Here is a 16,303-nt window from a genome sequence, read left to right on the forward strand (position 1 = left end):
AGCAGGGGTCTAGGCAAGACTAGACACTTAGGCCAGTGTGACAGGAGAGGTCTCCTGGCACTCAAAGGAATCAGTCCATTTGCAGTTGTCTATAGATGAGAGATAGTATTGTGGCCTATCTCCTTCTGAGTGTGCATGAAGACCCGTTTCTCACCATCTTTCTTCATTTTTATGTTATTGGCATGTTTTGGTTTGGATCATACTATCTACTTTAAGCCAACAGACAACTCTGATTCATGCAATAGCTGATCTTTGGGTTTATCTTTTACTAAAGCAGGAGCTATTGCGGTAGGACTAGCTCCAAGGTTCAGTTTTATGATTATAACTGCAGGGTATGATGCAAATAGCAACTAGAAAATGTAACCATCTTAGTTAAAGGATTAGAATATAACTAAAAGCCAAGATCAGATGTGCCTAGGTCCAACTGACTGATGCTGAAAATGGATTCCCATTGGCTAATCTTGGAATTAAACCAGAAAAAGTTGGCTATGTTAGGTTTGAGGAAGGGAAAGGTGGCTGTGCTTGAAAAATTACTTGACCATTCATTTTCCTTTTCCATAGAGATGGATGCCAAGAACAGACATAAGCTAGATAAGCAAGAGGAATGCAAAAGGTTAGCTTAGTGTGACTGGGGATAGAGGCCACCACTGTGAATGGGCACTGTGACCTCTGGCTCTATGATATGCAACAGGGATAATTTTCTGCCTGAATCAATGACCATAAGATATTAAATATGGACATAATAGAGCGGATGGGAGAAGCCAGTCTGAAGAAATATTGATAGTCATTCTACCTTGCCAGGCCATACCGACCCATTTCTTCCTCTAGGGAGGGGCTCAAATCACCCAGCAGCTGCTGTCCTGCAGAGCCCCACTGCTAACCAGTGACGTGCCTTTAGCATGGGAGCTGTGCATAAATTTTTGTGAACTGCATGGGGTTCAAGAGCCACAAACTGGCCATGCCTGACTTATTGAGATAAGCACTTTTCAAGATGATGAAAGAAATACTGAAATGGGAAAATCGGTAATGGTGGCAATGCCTCCACACCTGTCATGCTGTGTTACAATTTCAATCTTTGATTGTTGGTCCCATAAAGGTGTCGTTTTTTTCATGTTATTAAAGCAATTACAGTTATTATACTAAATTTGTCCTTTCTGAAGGGAGCAAGAACAAATGAGGGAGGATTTGCATACAAATTGAGTCTGAATGTGGGGGGAAATCTCAGCAGGCCTGTTCGGCAGACAGATGAGGCGGTGAGGAGATATTGTAAAGGAGCACGGGCTGGAGTCGCCCTCCTCTGCAGCCCTTGCTGGTGACCCTTTGTGGAATGTCTCCCAACTGTCTGGCAGATTCATTTGAATGAGAGACAGTTTGGCTTACTGTCATCCTGCGCAGATCAAAGCCCAGCTCCTAGGTCGGAGGAGACATTTGGAAGACCTTGCAAACAGCTCACGCATCCCCTCCCCCCAGGGGCAAGGCCCTTACTCAGATGAGTGATTCAGACCTCTAACATACTATTTATTTCAGAAAGTACCTCTGGGTAATGGCATCTTCTTCAACATAATTGTCCCCTGGTGTTTTCAGGCATACAGGCTCACTTCAGTAACAAAAATACCTGTGTTTAAGGACTCGGTATTCCCATCAGAGCAAACCAGCTGGGGTGCTGAGTGACTCCTGGATCCCGCTGCTCTGGCTGGACGTAATGTGTCATGTCCTGGGAATTGTGGCAGGAAGAGCATCGCATCTGGGTGCAGATATCTGTAGTTCAGAAATGCAAGACAAGGTAGATGATAGATTTCAGAGGTATTTTAAACGGAAACAGAGTTGGCTTTTGGGGGATGGAAAGCCATCTACAGTGTCCCAGCTCTTCACTGTGCCTACCCTTGTGTTTTTTTAACTGATGAGGTTAACCTGCTTTTGCTAATAGGAGAAGGGAGAAGGGTGTTTCTAGCTCACAAAAATTTATGGAAAACTTAGGAAACATTTTGATTTTTCTCTGGGAGTGAGTTTTATGCCCCAGGTCACTGCTATATAAAGTATGCTCCCATATAGATCAGTGGAGTGAAAGAAACATGAGCATGTGGCCTTCTCCAACAACTTGAAGAGCTCCAAGCCATACCATGAACATTGTCACTTACAGCCTTAAGGTTACTGAAAAATCCTTGCTTTCAGCATCCTGAAGGAGCACAGCCTTTTGACTTTGAAAACAAGTGTTGGTAAGTGGGGAAAAAATACAGAAGTGAACAACAGATACTTAAATATTAATCCTATCCCTGACCCTTGCTTCCTTGGCTCTCTTAGCATCTCTATGTAATATTGATTTACTGCTGCTTTGGACATAGATAAAGGGCTTTGGGGGTTCATTAACTTCTGTGAAGTGCTCAAATACACCAGAATGTGGGATTTTCTCATGGCTATGGGAGTCATGCCTTTACTGACATGGGGAAATACAGCCTACAACCTTCATGCTGGCCACCTTGCACCAAGAGGCATAGAAGGAAGTTTCTAGGTATTTTAAATAATCCACAGTTGCCTCTTTTAAAGAATGCCTGCTGGTTAATGTGGAAACTAGAAACTTTGCCACTTCAAGCAATCAAATTTGAGAAAGTTTATGATCTGTTTTAAATATTGAAATTTGACCCTCTTGTTAGGTTTGGACTAGATCCAGCTGAGCAAGCCTGGTAGTGAATAACTGATGTGTAAATTAACTTTCTGAAATCACTAGTAGCTGAATGGTGTAGCTACAAAACACATTAATTATGAATAAATCTTTGAATCATTAGGTAGATCCATTAATAGAATGGTGAAGTTTAAAACAAAACAGAACAAAAGGAAATAAAAAGCGCTCTGTAATTCCCAAGGCTGACTTGGAGAAAGTTCTCCAACCTTCCAATCCTCATTGACACTGCCCTGGACCATGCTATTTAAATAACAAAGGATGCCGTTGTAGTTTATTTAAACTAATGTCACTGGATGCTAAATGGAATGATCTGAGTTCACATAGGTTTAAAAATTGCAGTCCATTTGGTGTGGGGGGGGTTCAGTAAAAAAAATGATTTTACAATTGATTTTGTAAGTGGAAGAATGATTTGAAATGGTGTACCTTCTTGGGTCAGTATCTTCAGCTATATTATGAGACAAGAACTGAGTTGTTTTCCTAACTTTACATTTATGACTCTAGGATGTCAAAACAGATAAAGGTATGCTACATTGTTCATTAAAATTAAACTGCAAATAACCTGTCTGCTTGAAGTTGCATATTACTTTAAAAAAAAAAAAAAAGTTTTTAACAGTAACAAGTGTGGCAGACATCCTAAATTAGAACCTGCAGGTGTTGTCAGATCATCTCCTTAACTATTTTTAAATGAATTTTCTGTGTTTCGATTTCAGATCTGTTTCAAATATAAAAGAGCACCTAGTCAGAGTACGAGCTATCAGAGATGTGACTGTTGCTGAGTATCTATCTATTCCTTAACAATGACAATGGTTCTGCATTTCTATGAGGGTTCAAGACTGATCCAGAAGTACTCATTTATTTCCATAGTTAAAGTTAAACCAATGGAATAGAAGTTACTGGCTAGGCATTCAAATACAGGATTTTTGTTAAGTGTTTGACCAGCTTTTTACTGAGATGTCTTCTTCTGTAGCTGCAGAGAGAGTAATTTCTTATTTGTACTACACTATTTAAATTTGAGAAAACAATAGAAAGTATAATGAGGCACGAAAGCTAAATTATCTCATCCAGGCAATGAAGAGAAACCACTTGGCAGGTAAAACATCCTGCTCTATAAATCCTCGTGGACTCATTGATTTACAAAGATCTGTTCAGTTCTCACTGTTACTGAACTTAAGGTATTAAGATTTGGAGGCCATCACCAACTGATCTTAATCACAGTCCAAGTTATCAAATTTTTCTTAGGTCTTATTCTCACTGACTTTTTAAAGCAAATGAACAAACCTTTGCTTCTGTCCCCTCTGTGGGTCAGCAACCTAATAAGGAAGAAAATAACTCAGGCTACTGAAACATGGTAATGCTTGTGCATGTAATTTTTCCTCATACAGTATTTAATCTTTAAAGAATATAGAAATATATTTCTCTTTTTTATTCAATATTTAAAAATGTTTTACTCACTATATTCTTTGCTTATTATGCCCTGATGAGGATTTTTTCATAGTTCACTCTATAAATAACAATACTAATTTTTTGGTTGTAACTGTAAAACTTGTTCAGAAAGCATTTTCTGCTGTAATCTGTTCTATCAGAAACCTGGTTTGTTTCTTTTTGTCTACATCTGTTGCCCAGTACTAACCCTCATATTATGCTCTCTCAAGCATTCCCCTTCCATACAAGGTTCTTCAAAGCAAACACTTTCAAATATGCTTCTGCACTCCTAGTGAAAAACAGATCTGAGTGTTCAAAAACATACAATATGTTTTTATTTAATGCAAATAAATGCAAGAAAAAATATATGTTGACCTCTCTCCAGTAAGTTTTCTCAAGAACATTGCAAAATACATGTCAGCTCCCTTGGCCTATTCAACCTTTCCAGATGCATCATTCTCCTGGGTAGCTAGACAGATGTAGAGTCAAGTGGGAGTGCAGACAAGCATGTTGGATACCACCACTGTACTGAGATGTGTAGCCCTCCATATGGTAAGGTAAATGCCATCATTTTTTTTCTATTTTAATTTCTCTTATGATGAAAGTTTGGAGTGACTCATATATTTGTGGTTACAGAACAAAGGAAAGAACTTCTCTTTAAAAACAGTGCTCTTACTTAATCCTTTATGGGACGTTTTAATTGTAATACATACATTGTTGCAATATTTATTTATCCTTCAGAATTGTTGCTTCTTTTCCTTGTCTATGGAAATGACTTGCTCTTACTGAGTAGTGTCTAATCTGCATGTTTGTATTGTGTGGTTACATAACACCACAATATATCATGCTCTGTTTCTTGAACTAATGAGTATAGGAAATTCAGAGAGAAAAATATTACCACAAGAGCTTCATTAAAGAGTGTTGCAAGAAAGACTGATGTCCATTCTCAAAATCGCACTTGGAGAAAATGCTGTGTTGAAAAAACAGTAAGAAATATTACCTTGAAGTTTCAGAAGATGTAAATGTGAGTTTTTGTTGTCAGAATTGCTTGTGTGTCAGATATACTTTATCTACAATTGAATTTATTTTGAAACTTTGTCATCCTTCCTCATTTCTCTGTCTGCCCTTGTAACACATCTTTCCCACGCAGCACATGGGCTAGATTTCATTTTCAGTAAAATTCCCAGTCCTGTTGTAGTTATCTCCAGTTTCAAAATTAGGGCAGAACAGGCCACCTTCATGCTAAAGCAAATTATCAACCCTTTTACAGAGACCTGTGGCTCTCGTTGGTCTCTGAGCTACGGGGACTATGGTGCTGATGGTCTCACAAAACATTGGGATTATACCTTTTCCCCTCCATCTGTGAATTCTCTCCAAGTTTGCAGCATTTATGCAGCATGCAATGAGTCTCCAGTGGCCTTCAATGGATGAAAAGACAGAGTAGAAATACATGGAGCAAGGGAGCATTTCCCCAGCAGAGAGTGACTGAATGCAGGGTGAACTTGGCAAACCTATATGAACTGACTAGAGGGGATGATGGTTATCACCTTCCCTCACTTAGGGTAGATGTGTTTCATGAGCAGAGAATTAAACATAGTTTTTCTCGTTCCAGCACTTGCAAAACAATCCACTGGTCCTCGGTCATGAATCTGGACATGGGTCTGTCCTTGGAACCCAGACAGAGCAAGTGCTCTATCTGCATCCCCAGCTGGCCAGATGTCTCTCCTTGCCTCCTTTCCCTAGTACAGACAATTTTGCTCTTTTCTACATTTTTTTCATCTCAAGGCCATGCAATTCTCTGAGCAGGTAAGTCCAATACCCAGCCAGAAACTTTGGTCCAGAACATGGATCCTAATCTTATCTGTAAAGCTAAAAATGTATGAAGCCAGTAAAGTTTCACTAATTTCTTGCTTAACTTCTTGATCTTCAAGGCCCTGAAAAGGGCCCTAACCTCAGAAGGACCATACCTCCTTGCTATACCAGCATCAGCAGTTATGAGGCCTGCGAATGCTGTGAATGGTGACCTCCAGCTGGCCTGCAGGCAGCATCTTCTCAATGGAAGGTGGTGCCTATGGCACAGTGTAATGCAAGGGCTGACTAAAGTCATAGTGTGGTTCCTTTATAGCATGCCACAATGCCACTGGTTGTGTTCAGACCACTGCCTAACAACGTTTTAAGATCATTCAGGGAGATGTTTTTTTACCGGCTGCTTACCATCTCCGTTTCACTCTCCCCTTTCAAGCAATTGAAATCTTGCTGGGGAAAAGGGCAGTTCTGAAAATTTGACTTACAGCTTTGTATCGAGAGTGTTAACGAAGTGTTGTTGTTTTTCACATCTGCCAGTTATCGCTAGAACTTCCACTGATGAGCAACTAGAGCCTCCATTGCCTGTCTGATAGGAATTGAGAGCGATTGTGCTGCTGACATTCAGGCCATCACCATATAAACAATTGTTTGCAGGAATATGTAACACATTTAACTACGTACATTTTTATAGGATGACTGCTATGTGACCTTAACCTAAAATATCTTGCCATCCAGTCAGAACAACATTTAAAAGAGATCTGGCCATTTTGATCTTTCTCCTTTTTTATCTAGTTTTTATGTGGTTCACTTGAATGTGATATCTGGGCAGAACTTGCTGTTAGCACTCTAGAGAAGTGGTTTTGCCTGATGTGAAGGTAGTTGATCTATTTCTATCACTTCACCTCCTCACAGCAATACATAACCAATGCCATAGTTTGGTGTGGTTGGAACACCCTGACTTAAACAACATTATTCTCCTAAGGCTCTTTCTCCTTTGTTATCCAAATAGCTTCACAAGCCCATAGAATTAAGCCTCACAACATCCTCTACAGAAGTGTGTGTGTGTGGGGGGGTGTCCTTCTATTTTGAAGAAAGGGAGACCAAGGTCCATGGTGATGTTGACTTGAAGATCACCCAGACTCTGAAGCAAAGCTGGTGTTTGAACATGAGCTCTTATTGCAGTGCTTTCCGTGTGCAATTAGTCTTCTAAACATGCGACCACCAAAGTAAAGTTGTAATCCTTTAATTGTAAGATTCCTATAGCACTTTCAGGAGCTGTCAAGGCCTTCACTTTGTTATCTTTACCAAATGAATTTGGCGACAAGAGGCTTGGTTTCACTAATGTCAATTTGTAAGTAGTCCTGTTGGACCTTGTAAACAGTTGTGACTCTCTTCTGCAGCTGTGTTTCAGAGGAGACAAGATAGTGTCCCAGCATGGCATGGATTTTAGTTTTCTTGGAGAGTCCTTTTGGATAAAAGCTAAGTTTTGCATCACAGTACTATAATTCTATGGAGAAAATGTGCGTACAATAGTGCAACTTCACATAAGAATGATATACTTACCTCTTGGCTCATATTAAGATGATGATGGAACAATTGCTTTCATGGAAGGCTAATTTTGAAGAGTCTTTTGTCTAAGCAGTTCATAGATTCTGGCATTGTCTTTTTTGATGTATTCTGTACAAGAAAGGATCTATTGGATATAATTCATTTCCTTCAGCTGTAGCTAAACATTCACATGTATCTTCTGAACAACATGAACTCAAACCCAGTCAGCCACAAAGAAAGCCTATCTGTTCACAATTTAGAATCTGTCCTATTACATATTTCAAACCCTTGCTATTGGATTAAATTGTACTACCAGCTATCTCAGATTTATGGACAGTTCATGTTGTTATTTAAATGTATTATTCATGTCTTAACTGTAATTCAAATCAACTAGTTTCTAATTTTCAGGCAATATGAAATTCATATTTGCATATAAAGTGGTTGGACTGTGTACTGTGGTTCTCAAAGTTCAGACTATTTAAACCAAACGGCCTTATGTGACTATTTCAGTCTCAAGTATTTGATACAATGTGAAATTTATTTACAGTTTTAGTGGAAATTTAGTGACAGGGATTGAAAGTTTCTTAAACGGTAAGTTATTTAAGATTGAATAACTTTTTAAATGAAAACATAGTATTTGCAAATAAGCTGCACCAAAGTTTTATATCTCTTCTGAAAATGATATGTCCATCTATACAGTTATCCCTGACTCACCAGAGCTGAATAGCAGTAGAGCAGTGATACTACCACACACTGAATCACCGGTGCCACTTCTCACAACACACTTGGTTTGTCTTTAGGTCTCTGTATATCTATTGAGGCTGCACACCATGAAAGATATGAGAGGACTGCATATAGATGTATTGCAGCTTATGCTTGATTTAGGAACATGTGGGAGAGTATATGCCTAGTTTCTTTCTAGTTTCCTCCCAGAGTTGTTTTTCCATGCTACTTCACACAGGATTAATTTCCATCAATCTTATTTTTCCTGCCTAAATCCTTTCTAATGCAATGCTTTGTTATGACTAATACTCAGGTAAACCTGCAGACCCATATGGCTTCTTTGATAGTGGGTTTATTGGAAGAAGCATATTTGTCCCCCACCTCCTCCCTTGCCCTTCACAGTCAGACCCTGGAGGCAGAAAGTGCCACAGCCTCGACTTGCACTGAGGAGCAGTGCAGGGAAACAATGTTAGCGCTGAGCAGTGTTGCCCTTCCTCAGAGAAGCCCAATCTAAATAATCTACCAGACTCTTTGAAGTTTTATAAACCTTTGTCTTCACAGTTTTCAAGCCAAAATAAACTGGTTGACTGATTAAGTGTAGCTTTACTGTAAATCTTCTAACAGTCATCTATCTTCTACAGCCTGCACGCACCAGGGCAGCAGGCACGATCACAAGAGCCTTGCCAAAAGGAGGTATGTTTGCTGCAGATTCTAAACATATGACACAATTTTTGTGCTGTATCATTTCAATTTTGTGCTGTTATCATTTCAATTAAGAGATTTCTGTTCCTTTTGTTTATGGGGACAAAAGAAAAGAAAGCCAACACATAACAAGCAGTCCCTGGTTTGCAGTATTGAAATAGATGACGCATGTTTCACTATCTTGACTGTATTAGTGCACTCAGAGCTGGATAAATGAACTAAAGAGGCCTATGACCTTAAATAATGGTGTTTAATATGCCTTCTTTATTTATATTGAATAAGAACTAACTCTATTTTTTAAGAGGTTGCATCTACTTCTGTCTGTGTTCAGTCCTGCTCCTCCCTCCCTCCCCTGCTCCGTCGCCTTTCCTTGTTAATTCATTTAAACAGGGTTTCTTTCTGCTCAATTTGCATTCAAATGGCTGTCAGGGGAATTTATGGAAATAATATAAGTGCTTTTATCATTGTGTGTTTAGTCACGTGTGCTAATTTTCAAAAGATGAACTTGTCTAGCATCTTAGCAAAAAAAGAGTCGAGCACCAGCCTTGTCGTGGCTACAAAGCCAACAATGCCCAGACCAATGCAGTTTAAAATTAAAAACAAAACCAGAAGGCCCAATTAATGATTTCTTGGTTCAAATGATGTATCTTTGCCTGCTGGCTTAAATGGCCTGTCCCATCCATGGCCTGGTATATCTTTACAGCTTCCTCCTCCTCCTCCACCAGTAGCAACAGCTACCTGTCTCAGGAGCCAGCGTACAATGGATTTTCCTTTTCCTGTGTCTTTAGCAGTGAAACACAAATTTACTGAGTTTTGGAAACTGCACTTCCTCATGTGCGGTTTCTTTTCCTTAATTGGTATTACAACAGTGGCTTGGCATCTCTCTCTCTCTCTTTCTCTCTCTTTCTCTCTCTCTCTTTCTCTCTTTCTCTTTCTCTCTCTTTCTCTCTCTCTTTCTCTCTCTTTCTCTTTCTCTCAGCAGAAATTCACCATAGGCCACCACGAAGTACCAGTGGTTACCTGGGTGTGACTGAATCTTTGAAAGATGAATCTATCCCTTTATCTTCTCAAAATGGCAATCAGCAGATTCCCCAACCCCTGCTGCTCATGGTAACATCTTCAGCAAGTTCACAGCCAAGATGAACTTCACTTTGACCAACTCCAGCAGCAATGGCTTGTCAACTTGACAACTTAGTTATTGCTTAGGCAATATGAAAGACTCCTTAGTTTGGGTCATTTCTGTCCATGTGAAAATAGCACCAACTGCAGTACCCAGCAAGTACCCTTAACTGGTTCTTTTGGCACCTGATGATAAACGCTTCCTCCTCCCTTTTCCTGAAAATTTCAGAAATTAGTACAAAGAGAGACTTGCATAAAGCATTTAAGCAGTTAAAAAAAACAATTGGTGGGCAGGGTATGGTGTTTTTTCAGACAAATAACCAGAGATTTCTTTTTTTAAGAGGCTTTTCTGATCTGCCACTAAGGTACCACTTTGGGAAATTATCCATAATATTTTGATGCCTTTTCTGAAAGAAAGGGACAAATCATGCAGTGTGAACATGAAAAAGACATATTTCAAGCCTTTCAACCTAGTGAGTTGAAGTTAGATTGTCTGTGTTACTCTGCCCTTCTTATTTAAAAAGTATATAACTAGTATAGAACTAAGAAAGAGAGCAATTCATTATGTGAATGCTAGTTAGTGATTTATTTATGAAATTCCGAAGAGGGAGGAGGGGTCAAAGGGGGAGCCACAAAAGCTTTCAAACCTGCAGATCAAGAAAATATATTTGGACACGGCCTTATTTTAGTGAATGATAATACAGACCACAGAGAAACATAGAGAAGAGGAGAAAATACATTCCCTGGCTCAGCTCAAGCTGGGAATTTATTGAACGCTTAGAGACAGGGAAACAATAATTTATAGGGGAGTATTTCCCTGGATTCTGCGCTACTAATAAATCATTGCTGGTCATGCAATTTTCAGTGGTCCCAACAATGATTACATCTTGCATACACTGGTCACACTTAGAAACTACATATTTTTCTTTGCACTGTTCTCTATTTTACTAAGAATCTGTGTGTGTTCAGCTGTTAAGGAAAAACATTTTCCATATATGAAGAAAGAGGAGTGTGTGTATGTGTGTGTCTCTTCTTGCACACACACTCCTATATATGCACACATACCACTCCTTGGGTCAAAGGAAAGTATTGCATATAATACAATTGTTATCAGAATTACTACCAAGAAATATCAGATCTTGGAAACCAGACAGAAATCATAAAATGTAAATGAAATGGTATTTCTGAGCATATTTTCCCTGTAAAGAGGACATGAAGCAGTCATTAAAAAACCTGTCTGTCTACCTCAGCTGGTGTGAAAATGGGTTGCTTTGTGTTCAAAAATAAGTTAAGATTCTTAGGAGAAAAGCAATTAACAAGGGGAAAGTATTAGCTCATCAGACTTGCAGTATATGAAATACCAAAGTCTTTACCTCAAGCAATTGTGATTCTTTGAGATATCAACATGCATATGGAAAATGTTGTAGTAAACTGGGGAAACAGCCTCTAGAGGTGGGTGCTGGTAAAGCACCAACTCTATTGGCACAAAGCCTGCAAAGTGATGGAGGAAGGAATGAGACTATCATCCCCCCCCCCCCCCCAAAGGAAAGAAGTATAGTATAGGCAAGAAGCAACTACAGCTGTAAAGATATATACATCTTCCAAGCCACTGAGGGGGTGTCATCAATGCTGTTACGAATGAAGGTCATGAAAGTTTGTAATTATTGTTTTTTTGGGTCAGAAAACCTGGAAGAACAAAAGGTGAAAACACTCAGAGCCAATCGGGTCAAGAATAAGAGAAGTCATCAGAGATTAAGGTGTAGAAAGTAAGAAAAAGATATTTATGAACATCTGTGAAGGTCACTGATTACTTTGTAGAGCTACCTGGAAGGCAGAGGAGGAGTTCCTCCTTCCTCCAGGAGCTGGTGGAAGGGCATCCCAGAGACTGCACGATGAAAATCCCAGCAGTGAGCGGGGAGACTGTTGCTCAAGGAGACCCTGCCGAGAGGAACAGTGAGCCAGCAGCCAAGCCCCAGCTGTGATGGAAAAACTCTTCAGAGTACAGAAGATTATCTAAGGTGTACTGCTATTTGGAAAGCCACTGGATTGACTGGAGCAAAGTCTGGATGCAGGATTTGTTGTCTTTTGAAAATTAACCAAGATAAAATGTCAAGGTAAATATACCTCAAAGCTCTGGCTGACTTAGGTCTTGTCACAGTGTTGAAGAACTGTGATTGATTTAGGTTTTAGCAGAGCGGAACAATTAAAGGAAAGAATATTTTCTCTTAAGTTAGTCTTTTAAGCACCTCACTAATATACTTAAAGTAGAAACAGAGTGCGTGATATTTTTAGAGGTTCTTCTAATGCCAGGCTGAAGATGATTAACAGTACAAATACCAGCAGAGTTATTGACAAATGAAAATAACGGCTTGGGATAGTAAAAGTGGAGAATAAAGTCTGTTGTTTCCAAGCCGAATTGACAAGATTCAAATTTCCAGAGAGGTGGGGAATAACAAATGGTCTTTTAAGTTAGAAATGCATGAGTATAGAGCAATTTCAATGTCTTTGAATGACTTATCCATCCACCAGGTTTCTGTGCGTGTGGATAAAACTGGACCAAAGATTTTGTTGGCCCATAATCACCCTATTTGTGCTATTTTCCCCAGTCATGTGGAACAACAATCAGGTCCTACACACAGATCCACTTTTGTGATGTCTGGCATTCTGATGTGGTTAGTTGAAATGAATTGAAGAGAGTTGTTCTGCTGAAGCTCAGAACACTTTTCTTTATAGAAAAAATACTCAGCTAGGCCATCTAATAAAGTCAAGTGGAAGACACAGCCTATCTGGGCATCTCAGTGTTAACTAGCTCCCTTGACAACACCCATTTCAGAAATATTGAACTATTTAGTCTCTCTGAAACATCTGGACTTTCTACTTGTTTCATAAGGCTCTAACAAAAAATATCTGCACATCATCCATCAATCCAGGGCTGCATTCTTTTCTCACCCTATCATGATTAGATTTCTTGGGATGTTGCAGGGATTATTTTTTTCCCCCAATGCTTTTCTCCCAGTTTTTCTTGGACATCTTTATATTATTAATGGGCTCGATATGAGCTCACTTTGAGCCATTAGGAATTAAATTAGTGTTTTTAGTAGCCATTATACAGTCTGGAAGAATGGGGACTTTGGGGGACCTGACCTCTTTACTTATGTCAGCCACAGTAGACCCAGTCTGGCAAAACTGAGGTAAATCTCACTGACCGTTTGAAAGCCCCTCCTATTGAAATGTGTAGAGCAGGGGTGCACCGTTTTGTCCAAGCCAATTTTTTTGATAGAAACATCCAGGGCAGATGCTGCATTGCTAGGACCGTCCTGCAAGAAGTAAAAGGAAACTCCTAAATACCCACCCTCTCAGCAGATAGATAGCTGCTTGGTGTTTACCAAAATCCACACAGAACAGTCACTCAAAGAATGAAGAGCTTCCTCTTACCTAAGGACAGTGGGACCTTTCTTTCCTCACAATGTGAGTGGACGTGGAAGCAGGGCAAGAAGAGATCAACGGAAAACATTCAGTCCTACCAGACATTTGTGACCAACAGTGCAGCTGAGATCTTGTATGCTTAGCTTCTGTGTGGACCTCTTATCTCAAAGAACCACAGTTTCTGTGCAGCAAGCAGTCAGTATTTACCCAACAAGTCTATCATGTACTTAGAGCAGTTATGAGTCCTACTGGGGAAGTGCCATTCTTACAGTAGAAAACTCAACAGAAGTCTGCTCCATCCCTATGGGCTGGCACTAGGAAACATTTCTCACAGAAAAAGGAGGACAGCAGTGCAGTCAGGGTGGCTTTTCGCAGAGGCTGGTCTATAGGGCCAGCACATGTTCACATCAAGTTAAGTTGCTGTGTACTTTGCATTCCTCCCCCACCTTTGCACCAGTGTTACTATTTCCTTTTTCCATATTAGTTTTCAGCCAGACAAGTTATCTGATCCAGCTCAAGATGCAATTGCATGACTGCTAATATTGGCATAAGTTAGTTGTCAAGTTGCTTAACTGGGAGCTGGTGGCATGGCAATCTGGACTGAGCCCATTTCCAGCTGCCCTGAGAAACCTATGAGATGGACGGTTTGCTGCCAGGTAATGGTGGGAGCCTGCTGATACTGGAATATCGCATGGGGACTGTTTCATCTGTCAGGCAACGTCCTGTCGGGCTGCCAGTGAACACACACCAATTGCAATTTCCACTACTATTCCCTGCCACGGAGATTATGGGAGTTAGTCATGTGGAACTTGGCTAGGAGACTGTTAAGAGGGATGATAACAACGAGCAAACATGAGATTGGTGTAAATACTGAGGAGAAAAAGAATGGCTCAAGGATACGGGTAATTAAGAATAATGGGTCGAAGAAAAAGAGTAGCTTTTTATACATGTGACTAATTTTATATGACCTCTGTCTGGAGCTTGGCAAATAGAACTATAGAGGAATACACAGCCCTCAAACGATATTACAAAGTGAGACATTGCTCCTGGAAATAAATCAGTTTGTCAGAGCTCAGCTCATTGATTTTATTTGTCTGAATCTCTGACTAATTAAGAAAAAAGAGTCTGAATATCAGACGCTGCTTTCTGATCAGGCTGTGAAACAGTCCTGTAGGGGGAAATTGAGAGATGTTTTGTACAGTTAAAAATCCTAGAAACCCTGCTGTGATTATCAGATAATTTGTCTATTTTCAGCAATAATCTTGATAATGGAACTCATCTGAAAAGTAGCGTATGTCTGACAAAAGGAGAGAAGAATGTATTTAAAATGTTATTTTTCCCTTCTGACTAGTTCTTCTACTAGTCAGGGGAAAAAAAATCACAAAAACATTGGCAACAATACCTGGACAAAACAGCCTTTTATCAAAGAGCTTATCAAAGAAGTCCTGTGAGAGCCCAAGCCAAAGGAAGCTGGAACTCCCAGTACCCTCTCTCTGCCTCTGGACTGCAAGGCAAGAACTGGCCTTTTCCGTGATAAAGTAACAAGAAGGAGAGATGTGGTGAACTGGAGAGAACAAGGGTGTCCTAGGTGCGGCTAACAACCCCAGATTAAACAGCTAGTCTTTTTAAAAATCCCTTAACCCATAGCGCAGTCTGTTAGCACTCACCCCTCAGAAGCCTGACTTTTTAAGCAGAGTTTTCCTTTGACTCAGGTTTCTGAAGGCACCAGGACCAGGTGGGCAGTGGTGGCACCAGACGCTCGGGCTAAGGAGTGGCATGTGAAATCCAGACATCTCCCATTCCCCGCATCTGCTAACTCTAGGAAAGGTAAAAAATGTAGGGTTTGAGACAATCACATGAGGCTGCATGTGGGGGGGACAGGTTGTGGGACAGAAAGGAAAAGGGTACGGAGAGAAAAAAAGGGGAAAGGGCAAACAAAGGGAGAAACACTTTCTACCACCGACACACTTCAGGCCTGTGATACCTGAAAATGAGAATTTTTTCTATTGCTTTCTTTTGCTTTACCACAGTGCTCATCCATCCTTTCTGCACCATGCTACTGCTCCTGCATGTCTTCACCCAGTAAATGCCAGTCAGCTGAGTATACACCAGGCTCGTACCACATCACGGCAGCAGGGAGCTGCCCTTCCTAACTCTGTTGGAAACCTCAGGAAAAGGGGAAAGGAAAGAAATTGCATTCTGCAAGTCCTAATGTTTTTCCAAGTGTTTGAGCCAGAAAATAGGTAAGTGTAATAGGGAGTTAATATCTTGTCAGCACTAATTAAAGTCATGCCTTTGCCAGCAAAGCCATTACAGACCACCTTTCCAGGCACTTATAACTTGGCTGTAATAATTTTTTTCTGGAATTAACAAATTTTCTCTATTTATAAAAGTCATTGTGGGGCTGTTGAAACAAATGAAGCTGGGAGGGATAAAACGTGAGCATCAGAGGTGGAAGATGGGAAGGTATGGGAGGAGGAATAGAGTCTTCTCACTACATCTTTAAGATATCATAATGATGTTTAAAACAGAGATAAAAGTGGGGCTCAAATTTAGGCAATCACCTTAAATTAATAAACTCTAGGGGTTGCTATAAGATTTAATTAAAGGCTAGAATAAACAACCATAACTTACACTGTCTTCTGAAGTCTGATAACTACAGGCTTTGGCAGATTACCAGCAGAACCAGTCCCATCAGTGGGGAGCCCAGAACTGCCTTGCTTCTGCTCCTGGAAGATAAAACACCATGAAACATGAAGAAAAATGAATGCAGTAGATTGTGGAAACAATGCTATGAGATATAGGGAAAGAGGCCTTCCTTCAGGCAGGTGGCTCTAGGATTATTCGGGGATTGGGAAAAGAATAGTCAATACCTTT

General features: G+C 40.1%; 1 long non-coding RNA gene across 1 annotated transcript; it reads left to right on the forward strand.

Moving 5' to 3' along the window:
- The first annotated feature begins 5,836 nt into the window (after nucleotides 1-5,836).
- Nucleotides 5,837-15,663, forward strand: LOC136995415 (uncharacterized). The gene is made up of 3 exons (XR_010887009.1): nucleotides 5,837-5,908; nucleotides 8,821-8,872; nucleotides 15,457-15,663. It is a non-coding gene; the product is annotated as an uncharacterized lncRNA (long non-coding RNA).
- Nucleotides 15,664-16,303: the final 640 nt, after the last annotated feature.

Source organism: Apteryx mantelli, chromosome Z, assembly GCF_036417845.1.
Source record: "Apteryx mantelli isolate bAptMan1 chromosome Z, bAptMan1.hap1, whole genome shotgun sequence".
Lineage (NCBI taxonomy): Eukaryota > Metazoa > Chordata > Aves > Apterygiformes > Apterygidae > Apteryx > Apteryx mantelli.